This window comes from Protomyctophum parallelum (assembly GCF_964188405.1).
Source record: "Protomyctophum parallelum genome assembly, chromosome: 7".
Lineage (NCBI taxonomy): Eukaryota > Metazoa > Chordata > Actinopteri > Myctophiformes > Myctophidae > Protomyctophum > Protomyctophum parallelum.
This window is the reverse complement of record NC_139705.1, coordinates 51516708-51526567: the sequence shown is the minus strand read 5'-3', so window position 1 is coordinate 51526567 and position 9860 is coordinate 51516708.

Genomic DNA, 9860 nt, shown 5'->3' with positions numbered 1-9860 from the left:
GTTTAGTCATAGTCTTTGGACTGAAACTAGATTTAGTTTTTGTCACATTTTAGTCACCTGGAATGTCTTAGTGTCAGTCTAGTTTTAGTCGACTAAATGTCATACGATTTTAGTCAACTAAATCTACAGGTGATTTAGTCGACTAAAATTTATTTTGGCGGGCCTTGATGTCGTCATAATGACTGATTTTACACTTGCTGAAAATAGCCGATCTACAAGCTCACAACGCGTCGCAGCGAGCTTGTAGATCGGCTATTTTCAGCATGCAACTAATTGTAGAATGACTTATACTGGATGTCTTGTCCACTAGTGCGTAGGAAGACGGTTTCTGAACTGCCCACAGCCCTCCTATGAGACACAGACCGAGTAGAAAAAAATTGCGCCATTTTTTCAAGATTATTAGTGAGGACCTATTCTATGAAGATAGGTTGAAAAGTGGTGAAGTGGTCCTTTAACATTGTCTCAATGCTAGCTGTCACAGTGAAATGATGAGACTTTGCTTTCCCTTTCCTGTGACTAATTTCCATCTTTTCAGTTGGATTTTGTTTTAATAGTCTCTTCTATAGATTTTTGTCTCATTTTAGTCACCTGGAATGTTTTAGTGTTTTAGTCGACTAAATCATAAGGGTTAGGGTTATCATAAGATTTTAGTCGACTAAATCTACAGTTGATTTAGTCAAACAAAATGTGTTTTTGGCGATTGATTGATTGATTGAAATATTTATTAACAGTTTGTAGAATTTACAGTACATTTTAAGCACAAACTCAATACAAAGACTGTTAACTGTGAGTGGATGACCCAATTAAGCATTACACTTGTTTACAACAGGGTCCACAATGTTCAATTCATCAAAAAGGCCTTGATGCCGTCGTATTTTCGACTTATACTGGATATCTTGTCCACTAGTCCCTTCCTAACATTTTAGTCTAGTTTTTATTTGTTGACAAAATTGTCAGTCTTGTTTTTTGTCATCATAGCTTAGTTTTCATGCAGTTTCCATTTAGTTTTCGACGATGATCAGATCTAATCTCTCCCTCCGTGTCTGTCACTCTCCCCCATACCAGACGATGATCAGATCTAATCTCTCCCTCCGTGTCTGTCACTCTCCCCCATACCAGGACTGTCCGTCTGTCTGTCTGTCTGTCTGTCACTCTCCCCCATACCAGGACTGTCTGTCTGTCTGTCTGTCTGTCTGTCACTCTCCCCCATACCAGGACTGCTCCTATTTCATCTGATGATCAGATCTAATCTCTCCCTCCGTGTCTGTCACTCTCCCCCATACCAGGAGGATGATCAGATCTAATCTCTCCCTCCGTGTCTGTCACTCTCCCCCATACCAGGAGGATGATCAGATCTAATCTCTCCCTCCGTGTCTGTCACTCTCCCCCATACCAGGACTGTGTCTGTGTCTGTCACTCTCCCCCATACCAGGACTGTGTCTGTGTCTGTGTCTGTGTCTGTCACTCTCCCCCATACCAGGACTGTGTCTGTGTCTGTGTCTGTCACTCTCCCCCATACCAGGACTGCTCCTATTTCATCTTGTAATCCTGCTGCTAGAGTTTCGTTGGCTTTGCAATTTTGCTAATTTGCTTTGCTAATTTTGTTCCTGGAAAAACCCTGGCACTAGTGTGAGAAGAACAATATAGCTTTCGTTCCAGTGTTGTTTGTGGCAGCATATTTCTATTTTAGTTTAGTCATAGTCTTTGGAATGAAACTTCATTTAGTTTTCGCCAGTGAAAAAGGGTAGTATTAGTCGACGAAAACAACAATACTGTTTCGTTCTTCTCATTATCCTCTCCTGGAAGGGAAGGCTATCTATACTCGGGCAACTGATTGGTCACCTCCTTGGGGTCCTGCAAGTGTCTGGCCCTGCTGCCCGACTGACAGCACCAGCTGCCGTGTGTGTGTGTGTGTGTGTGTGTGTGTGTGTGTGTGTGTGTGTGTGTGTGACGTGTGACGTGTGCGTGTGCGTGTGCGTGTGTGTGTGTGTGTGTGTGTGAGAGAGAAGGCAAAACAGAAAGACAACCAAGGGAGAAAACATGGAGCAGATACAGAAGTAGGTTACTATATTGTCAACCCATACAGAAGGTAGCTTCAACCAGTAGGTTACTATATTGTCAACCCATACAGAAGGTAGCTTCAACCAGTAGGTTACTATATTGTCAACCCATACAGAAGGTAGCTTCAACCAGTAGGTTACTATATTGTCAACCCATACAGAAGGTAGCTTCAACCAGTAGGTTGTAGTAGTAGTAACTATTTTCAGCAATGGCATAATATTGTTTCTCGGTGGGTAGATCTTGTCCAGCTGGTCATTTTGAAAGTAGCTCTATACAGTCCAAAAAGAGTGGGCGCCCCTGGTGTAAACACTGCTAGATGTAATGTCTCCAACAACCGCAGGGGGAGAAGGCTGTTCCATATCCTTATAGCAGAGTGGAGAAAGCTCCTATCAAGGCATTTGGTGTTTGTATTCATTGCAATAAGTTCACTATTGCATATTTTAGTTACAGTGTACAGTGTAGATTGAATCCCAAAGGTAGAAGAATGTATGGAATGGGCCTTTTGGTCTGTAGCCTGCCATATCAAACTGCATGATGGGGGGGGGGGGGTCCCTGGAGTTGAGAATGTTGAGATTCACAGCTCTCTCTCTCTCTCTCTCTCTCTCTCTCTCTCTCTCTCTCTCTCTCTCTCTCTCTCCCTGCTTCTCTTCTTCTCCTATTCCTGGACGCTGCCTGGCCCATCAGAGCAGCTGGACCCTGCAGTCCATTCCAACCGCATGACACTTTGCACCCGAAATAAGGCCTGGAGGCATGCCATCAAGCCATTCAAGCTTAACCCATTCTGACCTGAGATCAGATTTAAAAAATGTCTTCTACGTCCAGACAGTTTTCCATTCTGACCTGAGATCAGATTCTAAAAATGTCTTCTACGTCCAGACAGTTTTCCATTCTGACCTGAGATCAGATTCTAAAAATGTCTTCTACGTCCAGACAGTTTTCCATTCTGACCTGAGATCAGATTCAAAAAATGTCTTCTACGTCCAGACAGTTTTCCATTCTGACCTGAGATCAGATTCTAAAAATGTCTTCTACGTCCAGACAGTTTTCCATTCTGACCTGAGATCAGATTCTAAAAATGTCTTCTACGTCCAGACAGTTTTCCATTCTGACCTGAGATCAGATTCTAAAAATGTCTTCTACGTCCAGACAGTTTTCCATTCTGACCTGAGATCAGATTCTAAAAATGTCTTCTACGTCCAGACAGTTTTCCATTCTGACCTGAGATCAGATTCTAAAAATGTCTTCTACGTCCAGACAGTTTTCCATTCTGACCCGAGATCAGATTCTAAAAATGTCTTCTTACATCCTGACAGTTTTCTGAAAAAGCTATGTTTCTATGTCAGTCGTTCTTTGATTTTTCAAAAATAGCAGACCTACAAGCTCGTAGCGCGCCACCGAGTGGCGCGCTACGAGCTTGTAGATTTGCTATTTTTCAATAGCTAAAGCATAACATAATGCTAACACCAAAAGGGGTCCCCCGCACAGAATGGGTTAACATAGGTATAGATTTATTGTAGAATTGAATAAATGGGGGAAAGGGGAAAGGGTAAGAGGATAACAGGGTCAGGGTGTTACAGGAGGAAGGGTCGGAGAAGAAGGGGTATGCGTGTGGTTCTTTACTTTGTCTGCCATTTTATACTGGGTCAATATATATGTGCACGTACCGTACCCCAAGTGTGTGTACAGTATGTAGGCCTACCCCAGTGGTGTGTGCGTTCAAACAAGACTCCCTCCAATCGACAGTCAAAGATTGTAGGGGAGAGCCGCCAAGGTTGTAACGCTTCACGGTTGTAACATGGACGTTATCTCTTGATTGGTCAACGCCACCATGACGCCATCGCGTCAGTATGTGTACAGCAACGTACTCTACGTGCCCAGGAAGTTTGAAGTGTTTACCTTTATCCTACGGGGAGTTATTGGCGAAATACTGACTTTTTTTCAAAAGGCGTATAATTTTACACCTGGAGTATATGTGTGCTACAATGTTTTTCTTTGGTGTTGGTGAATAAAAATCCACATGGATGTCTTCATGCTTATGTTTTTCATTAGTTTGCATCGTGTTTAGACGGAATTCACGTTCATTCTGGTCTGTAAGCAACGCTAAAGAAAACTTGCAAAAGTGGGCCATTTGTAACATGTTACAAATGGTCAGCTTTCCATTCAATACCATTATATGTAATATTTACATATTTGACATATTGGCCAATATTATATGTTCTAAAATTGTATTGTATTGTGTAGTGTATTCTAAAATTAGTTTAGGGTTGTATAACATTGTACAACTCAATCAATCAAACGTTTGTTTAATAAATGTATTTCCCCATTGAACTGACCAAAACAAAAAAAAAAGCCCAAACTGGTACACCCGATACTATTTAATATTTCCCTTATGTTTGATACATTTTCTTATCACATCCATGGTATGAAAACAATGTTAAGGAGTTGCTTCAATGAAATATAATTGCTTTAAGCTGAAAACGATATGTTTAATGGTGTTTTTTAGCGTTGTTACATTTATCATGCATGCCGTTACAATTAATCCGATATGCGCAGCAAATGTAACACTGGAACAGCGTCCACGTTCAGTTTAATAACTCCCGACCTGTTTTATCAAAAAAATAACTTGAAGTGGTTTATGGTAGCTGACATGTGTAGGTCCGTTCCCTGAAAATATTACATGTGTAGATAAACGGATCTCTGAGTAAAAAAATGAAACGTGCAAAATGTTACATCCTTGGCGGCTCTCCCCTACATATTAGGGAAGGCCTGATGTGGTCTTTGCGTGCTTGTGACGTGCATGTGAAACGTGCATGTGAAACGTGCATGTGAAACGTGCGTGATACACGCAGAGCGGTAACTTGTATATGTCAGTGAAGGATGATGCCGTTCATGTTTTAGGTTGTTATGAGAGAAAGTAAAAGATGTTGTTAATTCTACAACAGGTCGTTAAGAGGAAGCAATCTGATTGGTTGAAACGGTTTCTAGCCGTTGATCAAACCACTACTGTTCACCACCTAATCAAAACAAAGAATTCAGCCGCTCTGTTTTCCCAGAGCGCTAGCAAACTCGGTGGCTAGGCTAGCTAGTTTCTTTGGACATTTGTGGTCGTAGTGACTACATCTGTCATTAAAAAAATATATTTTTCAGCGATTTTCTTTGTTTTAAGGGTAACTGTTGTAGACTTCAGTGATGCTTGCGGAACTCGACTTCGTCTCGTTCCTGACCGCATCCCTGTCGTGGCAATAATCACGTTAAACAACACCCTCTCGTGTAATATTGCTTAATTCAAGCATGGGGCTAAATATGTATTTCTTTACAACATTTTATAGTGATTACTTTTTTTTATTCTTTACTATATATAGTCCAGGGGCGCCCACACTTTTTTGACTTGAGAGCTACTTCAAAATGCCCAGCTAAACAAGATCTACTCACCAAATATATTTTTTTCTTTGCTGAATAAATGGTTGGAAAAAAAAAAACCTTTGGAATAGTTGCGCTGATGTTACATATAAGGTGAAAATGTAATTGTTTGTAATTGTGTAATTGTAATGCTACTGACGTTTGTGTGCAACATTTGAGCTGACAGGCCATTTTTATGTCAATCAATCAAGTCACCTTAATTCAAGTGATAGATTATATAAATGTAGGGGCATGTCATGTGATCTATACCTGCACAGCCTTTGTGATCTACTGGTAGATCTATAGATCTACCTTTTGGGCACCGCTGGTATAGATCCTGTGATCTTTTGTGGCCAGATACATCATGTGTAGAGGCTCAATATGCCACTTTGACACATTCAATATATCTGACTAGGTGGTTGTTGTCGGGATATGAATTATCTCCCGGACAATGACCACCTAGCGGTCCTATATAGCCAGACATTATCCCTCATCACGTATACTGAATTCAAATCATTTTTTTTAAATGTTTTCTTGTACACAGGCCTCCTTCACCTTTTTTTATTTTTTTTTTATTTTCAAATCAAATCAAAGAGATGTGCGTCTCCTCCACGCGGCCACTTCCTGCAGCGACGGTCTGAACTCTGCTGTCTTTTGCAGCAGAACGAGCAAAACGCCTTTTGAAGCGCGAGCGACGCCAAGAAGTCTGCTGGAGCCTGTCTGATGGGGTTCATGGCCTCCTCTGGCCACACGGTGTCATAGTTTCTCCTTCAGAGGGCAGTTTCGAGTCGAGAGAGAGAGAGGGTAAAAAAATATATACCAGTGAGGTTCACGGCAGCTGGCAGGCTTTGGTTTGTTTTGGAATCTGCTGGTCCCTGGCGCCGAACTGACCTAGACTGGAATCTGGTATCCATCCAGTGTTTCAAATCTCATTTTAAATCTTTGCTGCGCAATGGCAGCTAGCTGAGCAATATCCAAATCCAACACGTCTTGTTCAGTGTTGAAATAGTGCATGTCGTCTTTGTCAACATTTCCCACATCTTTCATCTCATGCTTTATGCCCAGTACAAGCACTGGACCAACAGCAGCCTGATTGACACACATGAAGAGCACTTTGGTTTTCAGAGTATGGTCATTCGGGACCCTGAAGTGACAACGATACAAAATCAATAGACATCGTTGCTGGCCCTTCGCTTTTGCTTGATTTAGTTTAAGTTCGCTTTGAAACTTTGTGAAGAGTACTGGGTTTTCTCCACCTCCAAGGTCCTGGAATGGTTTTCTCCACCTCCAAGGTCCTGGAATGGTTTTCTCCACCTCCAAGGTCCTGGAATGGTTTTCTCCACCTCCAAGGTCCTGGAATGGTTTTCTCCACCTCCAAGGTCCTGGAATGGTTTTCTCCACCTCCAAGGTCCTGGAATGGTTTTCTCCACCTCCAAGGTCCTGGAATGGTTTTCTCCACCTCCAAGGTCCTGGAATGGTTTTCTCCACCTCCAAGGTCCTGGAATGGTTTTCTCCACCTCCAAGGTCCTGGAATGGTTTTCTCCACCTCCAAGGTCCTGGAATGGTTTTCTCCACCTCCAAGGTCCTGGAATGGTTTTCTCCACCTCCAAGGTCCTGGAATGGTTTTCTCCACCTCCAAGGTCCTGGAATGTCTGGAACAACATATTTGCTTCCTCTCTGTTTTTAATTTCCAAAACCTGTACTTTGGGAACAGCCGCCATCAACTTGCCGTAAGCATAAATGATAGAAGGAGCAGCCATCTTGATTGGGGAGTTAAGACTCAATCTATGTCTAACTGCGATTAATAAGTAGCCTACTCTTTACTATATAGTAGACTGTGACATCACTTGTGATGCAGGTGTCCATATTTGGGGTTTATTATGTAGTGGGTTGAGCTTCACCAGTTGCCCCACATCATCATCAGGCTAATGAATAGGAGCCGTGAGCGGCTGGCGTGTAGCTGGCATTGTCTGTCTGTCTGTGTTTCATGATTAAGGTATAGTACCTGCGCTTAGGTGTGCTCAATGTTTGAGCCGGACTGTCCGGCGTGAAACCGGACGTCTGGCCACTCTTTCTGGCAACTTTTGCCATTTTTGCGAGATGCAAGCAGCAGCATTAAAACTTGAAGCGACCACGGGGCTGCACTGCAGAATGTAAACACGGGTCGTAAAGCGTTGTGACATGCTGCCTTATGGTGCTGAAAAGTGCAGTAAAAACGGCTCGGGAAATAAGGAAAAGAACCGAATTCATTTAAAAGGTTTATATTCTAAATGTCCGTAAGGCATATAAATATTGATAAAAAAATGATAACGAATGCCATTTTGTCTATCATTTCAGTAACTAAAATGTTTTTTTAATTCTAGTTTTCGTTTTTTCGTTAGTTATAGTTAACTATAATAACCTTGGTTACCGCTCTGCGTGTATCACGCACGTTTCACATGCACGTTTCACATGCACGTCACAAGCACGCAAAGACCACATCAGGCCTTCCCTAATATGTAGGGGAGAGCCGCCAAGGATGTAACATTTTGCACGTTTCATTTTTTTACTCAGAGATCCGTTTGTCTACACATGTAATATTTTCAGGGAACGGACCTACACATGTCGGCTACCATAAACCACTTCAAGTTATTTTTTTGATAAAACAGGTCGGGAGCATAGACTGTAAAAAACATGGACAAAGCGTTCCCCGGGTCTAACATGAACGTAAAATGAAGCCTGAATCTAATGCACTGTAAATCGCCATCTTTCTAGATCCGTTTTGGACCAGCTGGCCATTGGCTGGCTCCGTTTGGGTCCAGCTGGCCATTGGCTGCCCAGACAACGAGGCGGGACTTCCCCCCCTTCTTCTCCGTTGGTTTTTATTTTGACTCGAGTGGGAGGAGTAGTCGACTCTTGAGTGGGAGGGGAATCCCGATCATAGACGGCAACGGTAGCCACGCCCCTCAGAACATACGCGACTTTATGGTAATTATTTTAATGAATGGGACCATCATTTTCCAAAAAGAATATTATGACATTAGAAATGAGACTTTAAACTAGTGACTGGAAGAAGAAAGTATTCATGACCATGTTTATTAAGGTAATACAGTCTAGGTGAAGTTGGGCCAAAATACATGGGCCTCTATGGAGCTATGGGGCTTTTTGGGTCCAGTCCAGCGCCACAACAGGCCATTATATGAACTACCGATTTCAAATGAGGCTTCACGAAATATCTGGCTGACTGCCCCCCTGGTCGGGACTTATTAAACCGAACGTGGACGCTGTTCCAGTGTTACATTTGCTGCGCATATCGGATTAATTGTAACGGCATGCATGATAAATGTAACAACGCTAAAAAACACCATTAAACATATCATTTTCAGCTTAAAGCAATTATATTTCACACAAAAAGGAGGCACCACTACGACACCCCTCTGGTATTCTTGACAATTGGATCGATTGTCATCGACTCGTATTGCGTAACAGAGCCATTATTCTCCTGTGTCTGACAGACAGACAGACATGTAGGATATCTGCCCTCCCAGACTTTTTACAATAATCGGGGCATGTGGCTGCATGCCGCGTTTGAGACATGGAAAAAGATGAGAGCAGCAGCGGTCACGTCACGTTCATGATGGATGCTTGTTAACCCATTCTGGGCGGGAATCCCTTTTGATGTTTTTAGCATCATGTTATACGTTAGCTGTTGAAAAATAGCAGATCTACAAGCTCATAGTGCTTGTAGGTCTGCTATTTTTTGAAAAGTCGTGAAAATGTGGCGCACATCTTTGAATATATATCCTTTCACAGTGAATATTTTTATCTCAAATATTAGCTTCTGGAAGCAACATATTTTCAGATGGGGGGGGGGTCCGTGGCCAAATACAGATAATTCTGGGGGTCCTTGACGTGAAAAAGGTTGAGAACCAGTGCCACTGACATAGAAACATAGTTTTTCAGAAAACTGTCAGACTTCATTTAGAAGGCATTTGTTGAATATCTTCTCAGTTCAAAATGGGTTAAATAGTGTTGGACTCTCATCAGCCGTGGGGAGTCTTGTCTTCATCTGTCTTTTTGAGCGTGCACCTAAAAGCTGAGAGGAACCATCGTGTGAGGCAGCGGTGGCCGAACGGTTTGCGGAGCGGTCTTGATATCGGAAAGTCGCTAGTTCGTATCCCCGGACCGGCACGTTAAAATGACCACTGCTGAAGTTCCCTTGAGCAAGGCATTGAACCTCTACCATGAAATGTTCTATGAGCAGGGCCTGGCTGTAAACAAGTTCTTGAGCTTAGTCCAGTTACCCTGGGTAAAGATAGTAACTTTTCTTTACACACACCCATGATTAAAAAATGTGACGTCAGTCATCTATGACGTTATATTGACGTATGACTGGGTCCACATTTGGGCACGGTTTCGGT